A 17,707-nucleotide genomic window follows, 5' to 3' on the forward strand; every position below is an offset into this window, starting at 1 on the left:
CTGAGGCGTTTAAAGACTCCATTTGTCCACTATTTATTTCTAAAGAAACAAGAAAATGTATAAAAGGCTCCATTACCTTGTATCTTATGTTATGGCCCCGTAGAAGCAGTTTTTGTAAAAATAGGCTAACGATTGCGTCATAACCACGCGACTCTCTGTCGCACAGTAGAGAGATTACCGTATGGACAGGAGGAGAAGCTTGCGGGCAATCGGGGGGACGTGGAGGCAAAATGACAAAATAATTAATCAGAATACTTAGCAAAAGTTTCTCCTGCTCCTAGCTCATGGACAGCTCCTACTCACACTCTCCGTCTCTGCGAGTTTCGGAAGGGAGTGATTCAGATTTCTCTTGGCACAGCTACTAGAAGACAGACGGGTTGCTCACGTCACATCTACGTCGTCAAGCTCAGTTTGAGTCTGCGCAGTACGCTCGACCCCCAGGAAGTGAGTGCTTCTAATTGACTTTACTTGTCTCCGTTGAATCCAATGGGGTTGCTGTGTCCAGTTTATATACTGTCTATGGGTCAATCCAGCAGCCTAAAAGCGTACCACCCCCGGGGGCCGCCATTGGCTAACGAGCCATCACCTGCTGTTAGCATTCCATTAACTCCCATTCATTTTGGCATCACTTTGACAGCAAATAACTTTACATCTGAGGCGTTTAAAGACTCCATTTGTCCATTATTTATTTCTAAAGAAACACGAAAATGTATAAAAGGCTCCATTACCTTGTATCTTACATTATGGCCCCTTAGAAGCAGTTTTTGTAAAAATAGGCTAACAATTGCATCATAACCACGCGACTCTCTGGAAATTACCGTATAGACAGGAGGAGAAGCTCACAGTCAATTGGGGGGACGTGGAGGCATAAAGTCAAGGGAGAAGCCCATAGAGAGTCATAAAGTTGCTCCTGCTCCTAGCTCATGGACAGCTCCTACTCACACTCTCTGTTTTCTGCAAGTTAGATTTCTCTTGGCACAGCTACTAGAAGACTTACAACGGTCAGACAGGTTGCTCACGTCACATCTACGCCATCAAGCTCAGTTTGAGTCTGCGCAGTACGCTCAGCCATCAGGAAGAGAGTGCTTCTAATTTGCTTCACTTTTCTCTGTTGAAATCTATGGGGTCGCTGTGTCCATTTCTTATACTGTCTATGGTCAATCAGTGGAAGAAAATGGAGGAAGAACGTGATTCAGCTGCGAACACAGTCCAAAATCAGCCACAGGATCAAGAGCACCCGTGGCCGTACCTTAGCGAATTCTTTTCTTTTAGTGGTAAAAGCATGTTTAGTGGATTGTTTAAAAAATTTTGCATACTGGCATTAGATAGTAGTCTTATAGTTTGATAAATAAATACAATTAAATACAAACAGTTCTAAAGCAGGATAAAACCTTGTATGTGGTTCATTCACTTCATGATTTTAGAGATTAAAAGCTTAAACAAGAATCTCTAGTTTACATTATTGCTGTTACTTTTACTTCTTTAATACTCAAGTACAATTTTAATGTGGTACTTTTTTACTTTTACTCGAGTACGATTCTGGCCAGATACTTTTACTTTTAATTGAGTAAAATTTTCCCTCAGTACTTGTACTTTCACTTGAGTAACATTTTTGAGTACTTTTTACACCTCTGTCTATTTCTGTGTCCTTATGATCCTTTCCTTTATTTGTCCTGATAGAAGACAGCTGGAATATGATTTGCTGTATAATAATGCTGAAGCACAGATATTTGGCAGTGAAGAATATGTTCTCTGAGCTTCATGTCCTCTACAACAGTCTCAGCCTTCCTCCAACGTCAGGACACCTGAACGAAGCTCCACAAAATCTGTCCGATTAAACATTATTCAGCTGGAGTGTCTAAATCACTTCAACAAAGAGCAGAAAAGAAGTGTCCAGTGATGCTCTTCCCATGAAAGCAGCTGAGCGTTCTGATGCTGTAGAAGCAGAATGTGAGATTCGTCACGTAGAGCTGGAATATTTCTTCTCATGTTGCTCCATCAAGTCATGGTTTAGTCTGTAGTTGCAGCACAGTTTGTGTCTCCAGGAGCTTTTGTTCTGCTTTTGCACACGTTTCTCTTCAAAGTGCAATACTTTGATTAAAATATATATATATATATATTACCTAATAAATTATGTTTCTATTATTTTAGTTTTAATGAAAAACCAGGGGACCCCCCGAGGTATTTTTTTTGGGCCCATTCCCCCCTCAAGTCGAACACTGGTCCTGATAGAAGACAGCTTCTGTGTCACACAGGGAAACTTTATCACTAGCCGCGTTTCCATTACCCTTCAAATTGCGCAAATTGAAATTGCGAATTGAAAATACGCCCAATGGAAACACGTCAATTTCGCAAAAACTCCCATTTATCGCAAACAAGTTTTTCTGCTCGTATGAGGAGGTTTTTCAGGCAATTTGAAAAAGAAATATTTCGCAAAACTGCAATGGAAACAGTTTTTGTGCATTTACAGGTCAATGAGGCGGTGTGTGTGGACAGAATACGAGACAGAGTTCTTTATTAAACTCATAAAAGACAGAAGAATTACAGGAATACTGGATTCGAAACCTCAAATAAACGCCACAATCAAGACCTGGAAGCAGAACTGAGGGAGAAACACCCAGAAACTCCTCATATGAGCCGCTCACAGTATAATAAGGGTCTTTCCTTGCCATTAATGCTTGGAAAACACACACACACACACACACACACACACATCTCCTTTGATTAATTCACCTTATTCCGGAAGTAGCACTGGGTGGCGCCATCCGCGTAATCTCACTTCCTGGTTTAGCTACTTAGCGCTTTGTTTGCCCTGGTCCAATCTGTTATCTGTCTTGATATAAGTAGTAGATAGACTATAATATTATAGCCAAATGCGTTGGCCTATGGTTATTAACAACTGCTGCAACGTACTAAAGTACATTTCACTTGAAGCTTTTGAAACAATGCCACAATCAAATTATTTAATAGCTGTCTTTCTAATAGCTATTACTTAGTTATGAAGATGTGCACAAACTAACGTTACAGTTTGAAACATTATTACACCACAGTTTGTTTGCTTAATCACCAGATACATTTGCAGTGTATAGCCAACAGATGAGAAAAAAATAGCCACGAACTGGTGTAGAAAGAAAGTAGAGCCTCAAATAGATGAACAAGAGGGTAACGTTAGCTTAGCTAACTGCTAGCTGCAATTTCTTATGCTTTGATCTCTAACACAAGTAATGGCTGTAAAATAAATCCAGCGACTGAATTCTAGAGGACCATAGCTTTCAAACAAGGTATAGCATGTGTATGTGTCCTGTAGTGAGACCATTACAACATTAGATGTGTGTGGCTAATGTAGGCTAAACACTACACATCGGCCGGCCTGCGATCAGACAGGCAGACGGGTCATATAAACACCTAAAAGTCGTTTAAAAATTACCCCGAGAAACAGTGCATTGCTGTGCTGTTGGTACACACGTACATAGCACATTTGGCACAAATTAGCTTATCTTATGTGACATTTTATCAGTGAGACTTCTCTGCAGTTTTCCTCGAAATTGAATGAGGGTCCGCTAAACCGGAAGTTGGTTTACAACGGAAGTACTGGACAGAAGTAAAAGTGGGCGGGGCGGAATAAGGTGAATAATAATGGCCAGTGCAGTGGCTGGGATATACATAAACCCACCAGCGTCCGTTGTTATGATGTGTGGAATGACTGATCGCCAGAGGAAATAATGTAGTTTTAGCCGCATAACATCGGTTAATGGAAACGCCGTCAGTTCGCAATAGTTTTTTGTCGACATTTAGAAAAATCGCACGAGTTTTGCGCAAATCTGTAATGGAAACGCGCCTACTAACTCTGTGCTTTTACTTCACGACGACTGACTTTCATGACGTTATAAACATATGTGAGAGTGTAACCCACCCAATTACTTGAGGCTGTGTTCTGATGTATTTTTTCATGTATGATTTTTTATATATATATTTTTTATATTTTTCCTTGCCTAATGCATGAAATGTTCAGGCATATGTTTTATTATTATTTTATTTTATTTATTATTTTGTTTTCGCTGATTGACTAAAATAATAAAGAATTTCGTGATGGATGCTGACGTCACATGTGCGCCAGCTCACTGAAGAGAGAGATGTCAGTCACGTGTGTGGCTATCCTTAATCTAAATCATCGTTGTCAGTATTTTCCTAAATGGATGTCTGAACTGTTTTATTGCATTAGTTTGGATTGTTTCAACGCTCCGTGATTGTGTGAAAGTCTTACTAATGACTTACGACGTGGACGGATAAGAGCGCTCTCTTCCCGGTTGCGGGGACTCTTATTTTGACGGAGCGCAGCTGGAGTGCTCCAGAGTGCGCGCGCGCCGCGATCCAGTCTTGCATCATCAGCCGTCATCTTCAGCGAGAACGAGCCGTGAAATTCCCTGACTAAATGCAGTTATTGATCTACTTTATGTTCCTTTGAGTGTTTAAAGCTGCGTGCGTCCAGAGAGAAAGTGAGTATTGTAAATTTCACTGTTATGTTATAAGAGTTATGACACGAAATGGATGCTAATGTGAAGTATAGAAGTATTTGAGTTTTCGTCCAGTACAGCAGTGGTCACCAACCTTATTGAGCCCAAGATCCCTGACCTCAGCCCTGATTAAAGGCAAGATCTACCTAATGAAGCGAGAGAAAGAAAGCCAAAATACTTCCAACTTGAGGCCTTTTATTTAGGCAGACTGCACCTGGTGTATTAAACAGGTCGTAGCTATTGCTCTAAGAACTTTACATCATGCATTAAATTCATATGAATACAAATAGGAAAGGAATGTGGCCTATTTTCTATTTACTTTATAGAATTATGTAGGTAGGGCCTTTGAAAAATTAGGTGATAAGAGGGAACTTTAAAATTAATTAATGCATTACTTAGGTATCGTGAACTAATAATGAACAGCATTTATGAATTATGTATATAAGGCCTAGGACCCTAGGTTATTTTGTTCATAGTGGGGAAAAAATCAACACATTTTGTAATGAGCAGATCATATGTAGTGCCATTAATAACAGTTAATTGTGAAGCTTATGATCTTGCTTCATGTATGTTTGTTATTTACTTTGTATCATTTAAGAAAGCAGATTAATGGCAGTAACTTCCCCAGTAAATTAAACTAAATGCAGGTCTAGTCCATTTTATGCAGCATCACTTTCACAATACCAACAGGCAAAACGTGTGCAGTGATGTTCACTCGAGTCAGTGCGATGCCTGTGATTGAGTCCTGTCTGCGAGCTCTCTGTAGTTTGGCTCATAGCTGCACACAGCCAGTCTGAGGCCGTCTCTGAGGTGTCTGTCAGTAAGGCGGCTCCTATACTTTGAGTTTATTATTTTCATTTAATGCCATTTCACAGAGGTAAGTGGATCCAAAGTAGGCACTCACTCTTAGTGCACATGCAGTGAGCAGAGGAAACTTCTCTCTACTTACAAGTCCCCGAAACTCACTGTCCCCTGATCTGGCTTTCAGTTCTATGTCATTCTGCAAATCAGTTATCTCCATGTCAACACCACTTTGCAAAGCTAATCCTTGATGGAGTTTGGCTGCTACCTGTTCTACATCAATGGGCTGAAATGGGTTTGAGACGAATGCAGCAATGTCTTCCATGACGTCTAACTCACCGAAACGCCGACTGAACTCCGTCGCAGCTTTGTCCAGGTGAGCGCAGCACTGCTCCGGTTGGGACGCATCCTTGTCTTTGATGGTTTGTGGCATTTTTTCCAGGTTGGGAAAATGTGTTAGTCTCCTGCCGTTCAGATGTGCGGTCTAAAAACCGAGCTTGGCCTTGAACGCATTCACTGCGCTTATCATGTGGGATAGGGGTCGGGTTTTCCCTGGATCTCAGTGTTGAGTGCATTCAGTTTTGCCGTTAAGTCCGTCAGAAATCCCAGGTCAAGTAGCCACGCATCATCCGACAACTCTTTGTGCTCCTCATTCCTCGTTGACAGAAAAGTCTTTATCTCTGGCAGCAGGTCAACAGATCTCTGTAGCACTTTGCCACGACTCAGCCACCGGACATCAGCGTGGAAGATCAGGTCTCCGCAGTTATGCTCCTCTGAGTGTGTAAAGCTGCGTGCGTCCAGAGAGAAAGTGAGTATTGTAAATGTCACTGTTACTCGAGCTGAGTGTATTGTTGTTTGCAGAGATAGAGATGTGGAAAGAGGTATGACACAAAATGGATGCTAATGTGAAGTATAGAAGTATTTGAGTTTTCATCCAGTACAGTGTAGGGATGCAAATTATCGATTAATTCATTAATCATCAGTTGATTGACCTTATCGATCGATTAACGATTAACTGATAAGCGGCTGTTTTCCTGAGAATGTACATTTCTCACAGTATCAATAGTGTCTTTAACATAAAAAGCAAAATATTGCTTATATACTGAATAAAAATGCATGTTATATTGCTCAAGTGATGTTTTATTGTAACAGTTGGGATACGGTACAGATAATGGCATTTAGTTTAACAAAATAAATTATGCACAGAAAATTAAAATATATAAAAAATAATTGTGCACTGGCTCACCTGTTGCATGTGAAACATTAAAGATATGAAACATCATATACTCACCCTCATGTTGTTTCAAACCTGTATGAATTTCCTTCTTCTGCTGAACAGAAAGGAAGATATTTAGAAGAATGTCAGTAACCAGACAGTTTCTGGGTCCCATTGACTTCCATAGCAGGAAAAATATATACTATTAAAAGCATCACTATTGTTATTGCTCATACTTATTAGTGGTGCTTTTTTAAAAGCATCACTATTGTTATTGCTCATACTTATTAGTGGTGCTTTTTTAAAAGCATCACTATTGTTATTGCTCATACTTCTTCTTATTATTATTTTTCTTCTTATTATTCCGGACAAAAGTTTGGCGCGAAACTCGCCCCGCACCGTTTGTCTCAGACCCCTGAGTGAGGTGTCAAATCGACCGGCTCATTGAGGAGAGGTGTGGTATGACTTTTCTAAGCGATCGGGTGTACGATGTTCGCACAGCGGACGAAAAAGCGGCCAAAAAAGTCCCATTGACTTAACATGGGGCATTCTAAAAAAATTCAAATCCAAACCGACGTTTTCACACACACAGACTCCAAAGGGCCTGACACCCCTGCGTCTCTCCCTCTCTCTCTCCCTCAGAGGATTTATATTATCAAGCAACCAATAAGTAATGGCCTAAAATCTTCATAGCCACACCCTAGCAACCAGTTACAGCACCCTAGCAACCACTAAGAGGTCCCTAGCAACCACCCTAAACCAAAAAAAATAAATTTTTACATTTTTTTGTATTTTTTAAAGCAATGTTACACTCGTGGCCTTGCGATATCGCTCCATGCTTGTGCCTAATCGGCCATAGGCACGAGGCCGCAGGCCGAGTGCCGTACTGAATGCACTCGTTATTAAAGATTTTAATAACTCTATAAAAACTCCATAGTAACCACATCTTTGACAACTACCAACCACCTAGTAACACCATAGCAACTACCAAAAATACCTTAGCAACCATCCTGAACACCCTAGAAACGTCTAGAAATGCTCTAGTAGATCACATAAACACGAAGGTGGTCTCATTTCACTCAGGGCATCAAATGGCCAATCATGAATCACCTCAACACTTCCTAGCCCCTCCCTAGCAACCATTGTCGAGCACCTTAGCAACCAAAATCCTAGAGGGATATCTTCTATTCTGAATATGACAGAGGCATGGGAGTTGGTTTATATCATTCATACTGAAAAAGCAGCCTTTGGAGTTTCATCATTAGCAGCTGCCAAGCCACTCCATAGCAACCAAACAGAGTACCTTAGCAACTATTTAGCAAGACATATATCTCTGTATCAGAGCATTGTATAGAGATGGGGGTTGGTTTATATAATTCATAGTGACAAGAAGCCTTTGGAGTTTCATGATTGGCAGCTGCCAAGCCACTCCCTAGCAACCAATCAGAGTACCCTAGCAACCAAAATCCAAAGAGGGATATCTTCCAGTCTGAATGTCACAGAGGCATGGGAGTTGGTTTATATCATTCATAGTAACAAAAGGCCTTTGCAGTTTCATCAATGGCAGCTGTCAAGCAACTCCATAGCAACCAAACAGATTACCCTAGCAACCAAAATTCAAAGAGGGATATCTTCCATTCTGAATGTCACAGAGGCATGGGAGTTGGTTTATATCATTCATAGTAACAAAAAGCCTTTGGAGTTTCATGATTGGCAGCTGCCAAGCCACTCCCTAGCAACCAAATAGAGTACCCTAGCAACCAAAATCCAAAGAGGGATATCTTCCATTCTGAATGTTACAGAGGCATGGGAGTTTGTTTATTTCATTCATAGTGAAAAGAAGCCATTGTAGTTTCATCATTGGCAGCTGCCAAGCAACTCCATAGCAACCAAACAGAGTACCTAGCAACCAAAATCCAAAGTGGGATATCTTCCATTCTGAATGTCACATAGGCTTGGGAGTTGGTTTATAAAATTCATAGTGACAAAAAGCCTTTGGAGTTTCATGATTGGCAGCTGCCAAGCCACTCCCTAGCAACCAATCAGAGTACCCTAGCAACCAAAATCCAAAGAGGGATATCTTCCATTTTGAATGTCACATAGGCATGGGAGTTGGTTTATATCATTCATAGTGACAAGAAGCCTTTGCAGTTTCATCATTGGCAGCTGTCAAGCAACTCCATAGCAACCAAACAGAGTACCCTAGCAACCAAAATCCAAAGAGGGATATATTCCATTCTGAATGTCACAGAGGCATGGGAGTTGGTTTATATCATTCATATTGACATGCAGCCTTTGAGATTCATGATTGATAGCTGCCAAGACACTCCCTAGCAACCAAACCGAGTACCCTAGCAACCAAAATCCAAAGAGGGATATCTTCCATTCTGAATGTCACAGAGGCATGGGAGTTGGTTTATATCATTCATAGTGACAAGAAGCCTTTGGAATTGCATCATTGGCAGCTGCCAAGTAACTCCATATCAACCAAACAGAGTACCCTAGCAACCAAAATCCAAAGAGGCATATCTTCCATTCTGAATGTCACAGAGGCATGGGAGTTGGATTATATAATTCATACTGACAAGAAGCCTTTTGGAATTTCATCATTGACAGCTGACAAGCCACTCCCTAGCAACCAAACAGAGTACCCTAGCAACCAAAATCCAAAGAGGCATATCTTCCATTCTGAATGTCGCAGAGGCATGGGAGTTGGTTTATATCATTCATAGTGACAAGAAGCCTTTGGAGTTTCATGATTGGCAGCTGACAAGCCACTTGCTAGCAACCAAATAGAGTACCCTAGCAACCGTTTAGCAAAACGTATATCTCTGCATCTGAACATCGTATAGAGATGGGAGTTGGTTTATATCATTCATACTGACAAGAAGCCTTTGCAGTTTCATCATTAGCAGCTGACAAGCATCTCCATAGCAACCAAACAGAGTACCCTAGCAACCATTTTACAAGACCTACATCTCTGCATCAGAATATTGTATAGAGATGGGGGTTGGCTCATTAGTTTCAGTTGGAAAACAGTCTGTAAATATCACCATGGTAACTGTGTATTCACACCCTAGCAACCATTTAGAGCCACCTAGCAACCATATTGCAACATTTAGAAGCCATATTTCAGCTCCACAACATCGTAGAGGCATGGTTATTGGCTCGTATGCAATCATGTACAACACCCTAGCAACCGAGTGGCGAGTTTTGCCACTGCAAGCACCACTTCACATTTTCTTCAGGAAATGTACATTCTAGTTAGTGGTGCTTTTTTAAAAGCATCACTATTGTTATTGCTCATACTTATTATTCTTTTTTTTATTATTATTATTCTTATTCTGGACAAAAGTTTGGCGCGTAACTCGCCCCGCACCGTTTGTCTCAGACCCCTGAGTGAGGTGTCAAATCGAGCGGCTCATTGAGGAGAGGTGTGCTATGACTTTTCTAAGCGATCGGGTGTACGATGTTCGCACAGCGAACGAAAAAGCGGCCAAAAAAGTCCCCATTGACTTTACATTGGGAGTTCTAAAAACATTTGAATCCCAACCGACGTTTTCACACACACAGACTCCAAAGGGCCTGTCACCCCTGCATCTCTCCCTCTCTCTCTCCCTCAGAGGATTTATATTATCAAGCAGCCAATAAGTAATGGCCTAAAATCTTCATAGCCACACCCTAGCAACCAGTTTTAGCACCCTAGCAACCACTAAGAGCTCCCTAGCAACCACCCTAAACCAAAAAAAAACATTTTTTTACATTTTTTGTATTTTTTAAAGCAATTTTACTCTCGTGGCCTTGCGATATCGCTCCATGCTTGTGCCTATTCGGCCATAGGCACGAGGCCGCAGGCCGAGTGCCGTACTGAAGGCACTCGTTATTAAAGATTTTAAGAACTCTATAAAAACTCCATAGTAACCATATTTGACAACTACCAACCACCTAGTAACACCATAGCAACTAACAAAAAACTCTAGCAACCACCCAGAACACCCTAGCAACTGCCTAGCAACCACCCAGAACATTCAGCATCTTGCTAAAAACATGCTAGCAACATGCTAATCAAGCTAGCATCATGCTAGCAACATGCTAATCATGCTAGCAACATGCTAATAATGCTAGCATTATGCTAGCAACATGCTAATCAAGCTAGCATTATGCTAGCAACATGCTAATCATGCTAGCATTATGCTAACAACATGCTAATCAAGCTAGCAAACATGCTAATCATGCTAGCATTATGTTAGCAACATGCTAATCAAGCTAGCATAATGCTAGCAAAACATGCTAGCATTAGAGCATCTAGCTAAAAACATGCTAGCAACATGCTAATCATGCTAGCATTATGCTAGCAACATGCTAATCAAGCTAGCATCATGCTAGCAACATGCTAATCATGCTAGCATTATGCTAGCAACATGCTAATCATGTTAGCATCTAGCTAAAAACATGCTAGCAAAATGCTAATCATGCTAGCATTATGCTAGCAACATGCTAATCGTGCTAGCATTGTGCTAATCATGCTAGCATTATGATAGCAACATGCTAATCAAGCTAGCATCATGCTAGCAACATGCTAATCATGCTAGCATTATGCTAGCAACATGCTAATCATGTTAACATCTAGCTAAAAACATGCTAGCAAAATGCTAATCATGCTAGCATCTTGTTAAAAGCATGCTAATCATGCTAGCATCATCCAACCAACATGCTAATCATGCTAGCAAAACATGCTAATCCTGCTAGCATCATTCTAACAACATGTTAATCATAATAAATAATGCTGGAATGTGGTAAATCGTAGTAAATCATCTTAGAAAAATAGTAAATCGTGGTAAATAATGCTAAAACGTGGTATATCATGGTATCACAACATGTCAATTGTGTTAGCATCTGCCCAGTGGCGAATTTTGCCACTGCAAGCACCACTTCACATTTTCTTCAGGAAATGTACATTCTAGTTAGTGGTGCTTGCTGAAAGCAAGGCATCACTATTGTTATTGCTCATACTTATTAGTGGTGCTTGCTGAAAGCAAGGCATCACTATTGTTATTGCTCATACTTATTATTCTTATTATTATTATTATTATTCTGGACAAAGTTTGGCGCGTAACTCGCCCCGCACCGTTTGTCTCAGAGCCATGAATGAGGTGTCAAATCGACCGGCTCATTAAGGAGAGGTGTGCTATGACTTTTATAAGCGATCGGGGGTGCGGTGTTCGCCCCAGGGGCGAAAAAGCGGCCAAAAAAGTCCCATTGACTTAACATTGCGACGAACTTTGACCACACGTAGCTCTGAGCGAGGATTTCGCAGAAATGTGTGATTTGCCACATTTGAAGAGGCTGACAGGCTCTGTAAGAACATACCTCACAATGGGGTAAAAGTTGCACCCCTGGGGGGCAGGAGATGCCCAAAGTTGCCCCATTGACTTACTATGGGGAAGGAACGTCCCGTGAAACACACATGCTTTTCCTACTATGGTAAATTGCATAGGGACTTTGTATTGAACGTAGCTCTGGATCACAGTGTCATAGAGACAAGGGGGAGGGCTCATTTTACTCAGACGACCAATCAGTCTCTCAGGATCATTGTGAAGCTATCAAGCCACGCCCTAGCAACCATTTAGAGCCCCTTAGCAACAAGTTCCATAGACTTCCATTGAAAGAGTTCAAAGAGATATCTCCAGACTGAATTGTCATAGAAACATGGGGGTGGTCTCATTTGACTCGGGGCAGTAAACAGCCAATCATGAATCACCTCAACACTTCCAAGCCCCTCCCTAGCAACCATTGTCGAGCACCTTAGCAACCAAAATCCAAAGAGGGATATCTTCCATTCTGAATGTCACAGAGGCATGGGAGTTGGTTTATATCATTCATACTGACAAGAAGCCTTTGGAATTTCATCATTGGCAGCTGCCAAGTAACTCCATAGCAACCAAAGAGAGTATCCTAGCAACCGTTTAGCAAAACGTATATCTCTGCATCAAAACATAGTATAGAGATGGGACTTGGCTCTTTTGACTAAATCATGGTAAACTATGGTAAATCAACCTTGAATCATAGTAAATCATACTAAAACATGGTAAATCATGGTATACTATAGTAAATCATAGTACACTATGGTAAATCGTGGTAAATCGTGGTAAACTATGGTAAATCATGCTAGAATCATAGTAAATCATACTTGAACATGGTAAATCATGGTATGGTATACTATAGTAAATCATGGTAAACTATGGTAAATCATGGTAAACTATGGTAAATCATGGTAAACTATGATAAATCATGCTAGAATCAGTAAATCATAATTGAACATGGTATATCATGGTATACTATAGTAAATCATGGTATACTATAGTAAATCATGGTAAACTATGGTAAATCGTGGTAAACTATGGTAAATCATGCTAAAATCAGTAAATCAGACTTGAACATGGTAAATCATGGTATACTATAGTAAATCATGGTAAACTATGCTAAATCGTGGTAAATCATGGTAAACTATGGTAAATTATGCTAGAATCAGTAAATCATACTTGAACATGGTAAATCATAGAATACTATAGTAAATCATGGTAAACTATGGTAAATGATCCTAGAATCATAGTAAATCATACTAAAACATGGTAAATCATGGTATACTATAGTAAATCATAGTAAACTATGGTAAATCGTGGTAAATCATGGTATACTATAGTAAATCATGGTAAACTATGGTAAATCATGGTAAACTATGATAAATCATGCTAGAATCAGTGAATCATACTGGAACATGGTAAATCATGGTATACTATAGTAAATCATGGTAAAGTATGGTAAATCGTGGTAAATCATGGTAAACTATGGTAAATCATGCTAGAATCAGTAAATCATACTTGAACATGGTAAATCATGGTATACTATAGTAAATCATGGTAAAGTATGGTAAATCGTGGTAAATCATGGTAAACTATGGTAAATCATGCTAGAATCAGTAAATCATATTTGAACATGGTAAATCATGGTATACTATAGTAAATCATGGTGAACTATGGTAAATCATGGTAAACTATGGTAAATCATGGTAAACTATGATAAATCATGCTAGAATCATAGTAAATCATACTTGAACATGGTAAATCATGGTATACTATAGTAAATCATGGTAAACTATGGTAAATCGTGGTAAATAATGGTAAACTATGGTAAATCATGGTAAACTATGGTAAATCATGCTAGAATCAGTAAATCATACTTGAACATGGTAAATCATGGTATACTATAGTAAATCATGGTAAACTATGGTAAATCATGGTAAATCATGCTAGAATCAGTAAATTATAATTGAACATGGTAAATCGTGGTATACTATAGTAAATCATGGTAAACTATAGTAAATCGTGGTAAATTGTGGTAAACTATGGTAAATCATGCCTGAATCAGTAAATCATACTTGCACATGGTAAATCATGGTATACTATAGTAAATCATGGTAAACTATGGTAATTAGTGGTAAATCGTTGTAAATCATGGTAAACTATGGTAAATCATGCTAGAATCAGTAAATCATACTTGAACATGGTAAATCATGGTATACTATAGTAAATCATGGTAAACTATGGTAAATCATGGTAAATCATGGTAACTATGATAAATCATGCTAGAATCAGTAAATTATACTAGAACATGGTAAATTGTGGTATACTATAGTAAATCATGGTAAACTATGGTAAATCATGCTAGAATCAGTAAATCATACTTGAACATGGTAAATCATGGTATACTATAATAAATCATGGTAAACTATGGTAAATCGTGGTAAATCATGGTAAACTATGGTAAATCATGCTAGAATCATAGTAAATCATACTTGAACATGGTAAATCATGGTATACTATAGTAAATCATGGTAAACTATGGTAAATCATGGTAAACTATGGTAAATCATGGTAAACTATGATAAATCATGCTAGAATCAGTAAATCATAATTGAACATGGTATATCATGGTATACTATAGTAAATCATGGTATACTATAGTAAATCATGGTAACCTATGGTAAATCGTGGTAAATCGTGGTAAACTATGGTAAATCATGGTAAACTATGGTAAATCATGCTAGAATCAGTAAATCATACTTGAACATGGTAAATCATGGTATACTATAGTAAATCATGGTAAACTACAGTAAATCGTGGTAAATCATGGTAAACTATGGTAAATCATGCTAGAATCATAGTAAATCATACTTGAACATGGTAAATCATGGTATACTATAGTAAATCATGGTAAACTATGGTAAATCATGCTAAAATCAGTAAATCAGACTTGAACATGGTAAATCATGGTATACTATAGTAAATCATGGTAAACTATGCTAAATCGTGGTAAATCATGGTAAACTATAGTAAATCATGGTAAACTATGGTAAATTATGCTAGAATCAGTAAATCATACTTGAACATGGTAAATCATAGTATACTATAGTAAATCATGGTAAACTATGGTAAATGATCCTAGAATCATAGTAAATCATACTAAAACATGGTAAATCATGGTATACTATAGTAAATCATAGTAAACTATGGTAAATCGTGGTAAATCATGGTATACTATAGTAAATCATGGTAAACTATGGTAAATCATGGTAAACTATGATAAATCATGCTAGAATCAGTAAATCATACTGGAACATGGTAAATCATGGTATACTATAGTAAATCATGGTAAAGTATGGTAAATCGTGGTAAATCATGGTAAACTATGGTAAATCATGCTAGAATCAGTAAATCATACTTGAACATGGTAAATCATGGTATACTATAGTAAATCATGGTAAAGTATGGTAAATCGTGGTAAATCATGGTAAACTATGGTAAATCATGCTAGAATCAGTAAATCATATTTGAACATGGTAAATCATGGTATACTATAGTAAATCATGGTAAACTATGGTAAATCGTGGTAAATAATGGTAAACTATGGTAAATCATGGTAAACTATGGTAAATCATGCTAGAATCAGTAAATCATACTTGAACATGGTAAATCATGGTAAACTATGGTAAATCGTGGTGAACTATGGTAAATCATGGTAAACTATGGTAAATCATGGTAAACTATGATAAATCATGCTAGAATCATAGTAAATCATACTTGAACATGGTAAATCATGGTATACTATAGTAAATCATGGTAAACTATGGTAAATCATGGTAAATCATGCTAGAATCAGTAAATTATAATTGAACATGGTAAATCGTGGTATACTATAGTAAATCATGGTAAACTATAGTAAATCGTGGTAAATTGTGGTAAACTATGGTAAATCATGCCTGAATCAGTAAATCATACTTGCACATGGTAAATCATGGTATACTATAGTAAATCATGGTAAACTATGGTAATTAGTGGTAAATCGTTGTAAATCATGGTAAACTATGGTAAATCATGCTAGAATCAGTAAATCATACTTGAACATGGTAAATCATGGTATACTATAGTAAATCATGGTAAACTATGGTAAATCATGGTAAATCATGGTAACTATGATAAATCATGCTAGAATCAGTAAATTATACTAGAACATGGTAAATTGTGGTATACTATAGTAAATCATGGTAAACTATAGTAAATCATGCTAGAATCAGTAAATCATACTTGAACATGGTAAATCATGGTAAACTATGGTAAATCGTGGTGAACTATGGTAAATCATGGTAAACTATGGTAAATCATGGTAAACTATGATAAATCATGCTAGAATCATAGTAAATCATACTTGAACATGGTAAATCATGGTATACTATAGTAAATCATGGTAAACTATGGTAAATCATGGTAAATCATGCTAGAATCAGTAAATTATAATTGAACATGGTAAATCGTGGTATACTATAGTAAATCATGGTAAACTATAGTAAATCATGCTAGAATCAGTAAATTATACTAGAACATGGTAAATTGTGGTATACTATAGTAAATCATGGTAAACTATAGTAAATCATGCTAGAATCAGTAAATCATACTTGAACATGGTAAATCATGGTATACTATAATAAATCATGCTAGAATCAGTAAATCATACTTGAACATGGTAAATCATGGTAAACTATGATAAATCATGCTAGAATCAGTAAATCATACTTGAACATGGTAAATCCTGGTATACTATAGTAAATTATGGTAAACTATGGTAAATCGTGGTAAATCATGGTAAACTATGGTAAATCATGCTTGAATCAGTAAATCATACTTGAACATGGTAAATCATGGCATACTATAGTAAATCATGGTAAACTATAGTAAATCGTGGTAAATCATGGTAAACTATGGTAAACACCTTAGCAACTGCCTAGCAACCACACTGAATACCCTAGCAACCACTTAGCAACGCCCTAGCAACCACCCAGAATACCTTGGAAACCTCCCAGAACACCATAGCAACCACCTAGTAAAACCCTAGCAACCGTGCCGAATTTTGCCACTGCAAGCACCACTTCACATTTTCTTCAGGAAATGTACAGTCTAGTTATTATTATTATTTTTCTTCTTATTATTCCGGACAAAAGTTTGGCGCGTAACTCGTCCCGCAGCTTTTGTCACAGACACACGAATGAGGCGTCAAATCGTGCGGATTATTCGGGAATGGTGTGCTATGACTTTTATAAGTGATCGGGGGTACGGTGTTCGCCCCAGGGGCGAAAAAGCGGCCAAAAAAGTCCCATTGACTTAACATTGCGACGAACTTTGACCACACGTAGCTCTGAGCAAGGATTTCGCAGAAACGTGTGATTTGCCACATTTGAAGAGGCTGACAGGCTCTGTAAGAACATACCTCACAATGGGGTAAAAGTTGCACCCCTGGGGGGCAGGAGATGCCCAAAGTTGCCCCATTGACTTACTATAGGGAAGGAACATCCCGTGAAACACACATGCTTTTCCTACTATGGTAAATTGCATAGGGACTTTGTATTGAACGTAGCTCTGGATCACAGTGTCATAGAGACAAAGGGGAGGGCTCATTTTACTCAGATGACCAGTCAGTCTCTCTGGATCATTGTGAAGCTATCAAGCCACGCCTTAGCAACCATTTAGAGCCCCTTAGCAACAAGATCCATAGACTTACATTGAAAGAGTTCAAAGAGATATCTCCGGACTGAATTGTCATAGAAACATGGGGGTGGTCTCAT

General features: G+C 38.4%; 1 protein-coding gene across 1 annotated transcript in view; it reads left to right on the forward strand.

The window, feature by feature from the left end:
- LOC311286236 (NACHT, LRR and PYD domains-containing protein 1 homolog) overlaps positions 1-17,707 on the forward strand; it is a 194,603-nt gene that overhangs the window by 20,823 nt on the left and 156,073 nt on the right. The window lies entirely within an intron of this gene.

This window comes from Rutilus rutilus (assembly GCF_951802725.1).
Source record: "Rutilus rutilus genome assembly, chromosome: 2".
Classification (NCBI taxonomy): domain Eukaryota; kingdom Metazoa; phylum Chordata; class Actinopteri; order Cypriniformes; family Leuciscidae; genus Rutilus; species Rutilus rutilus.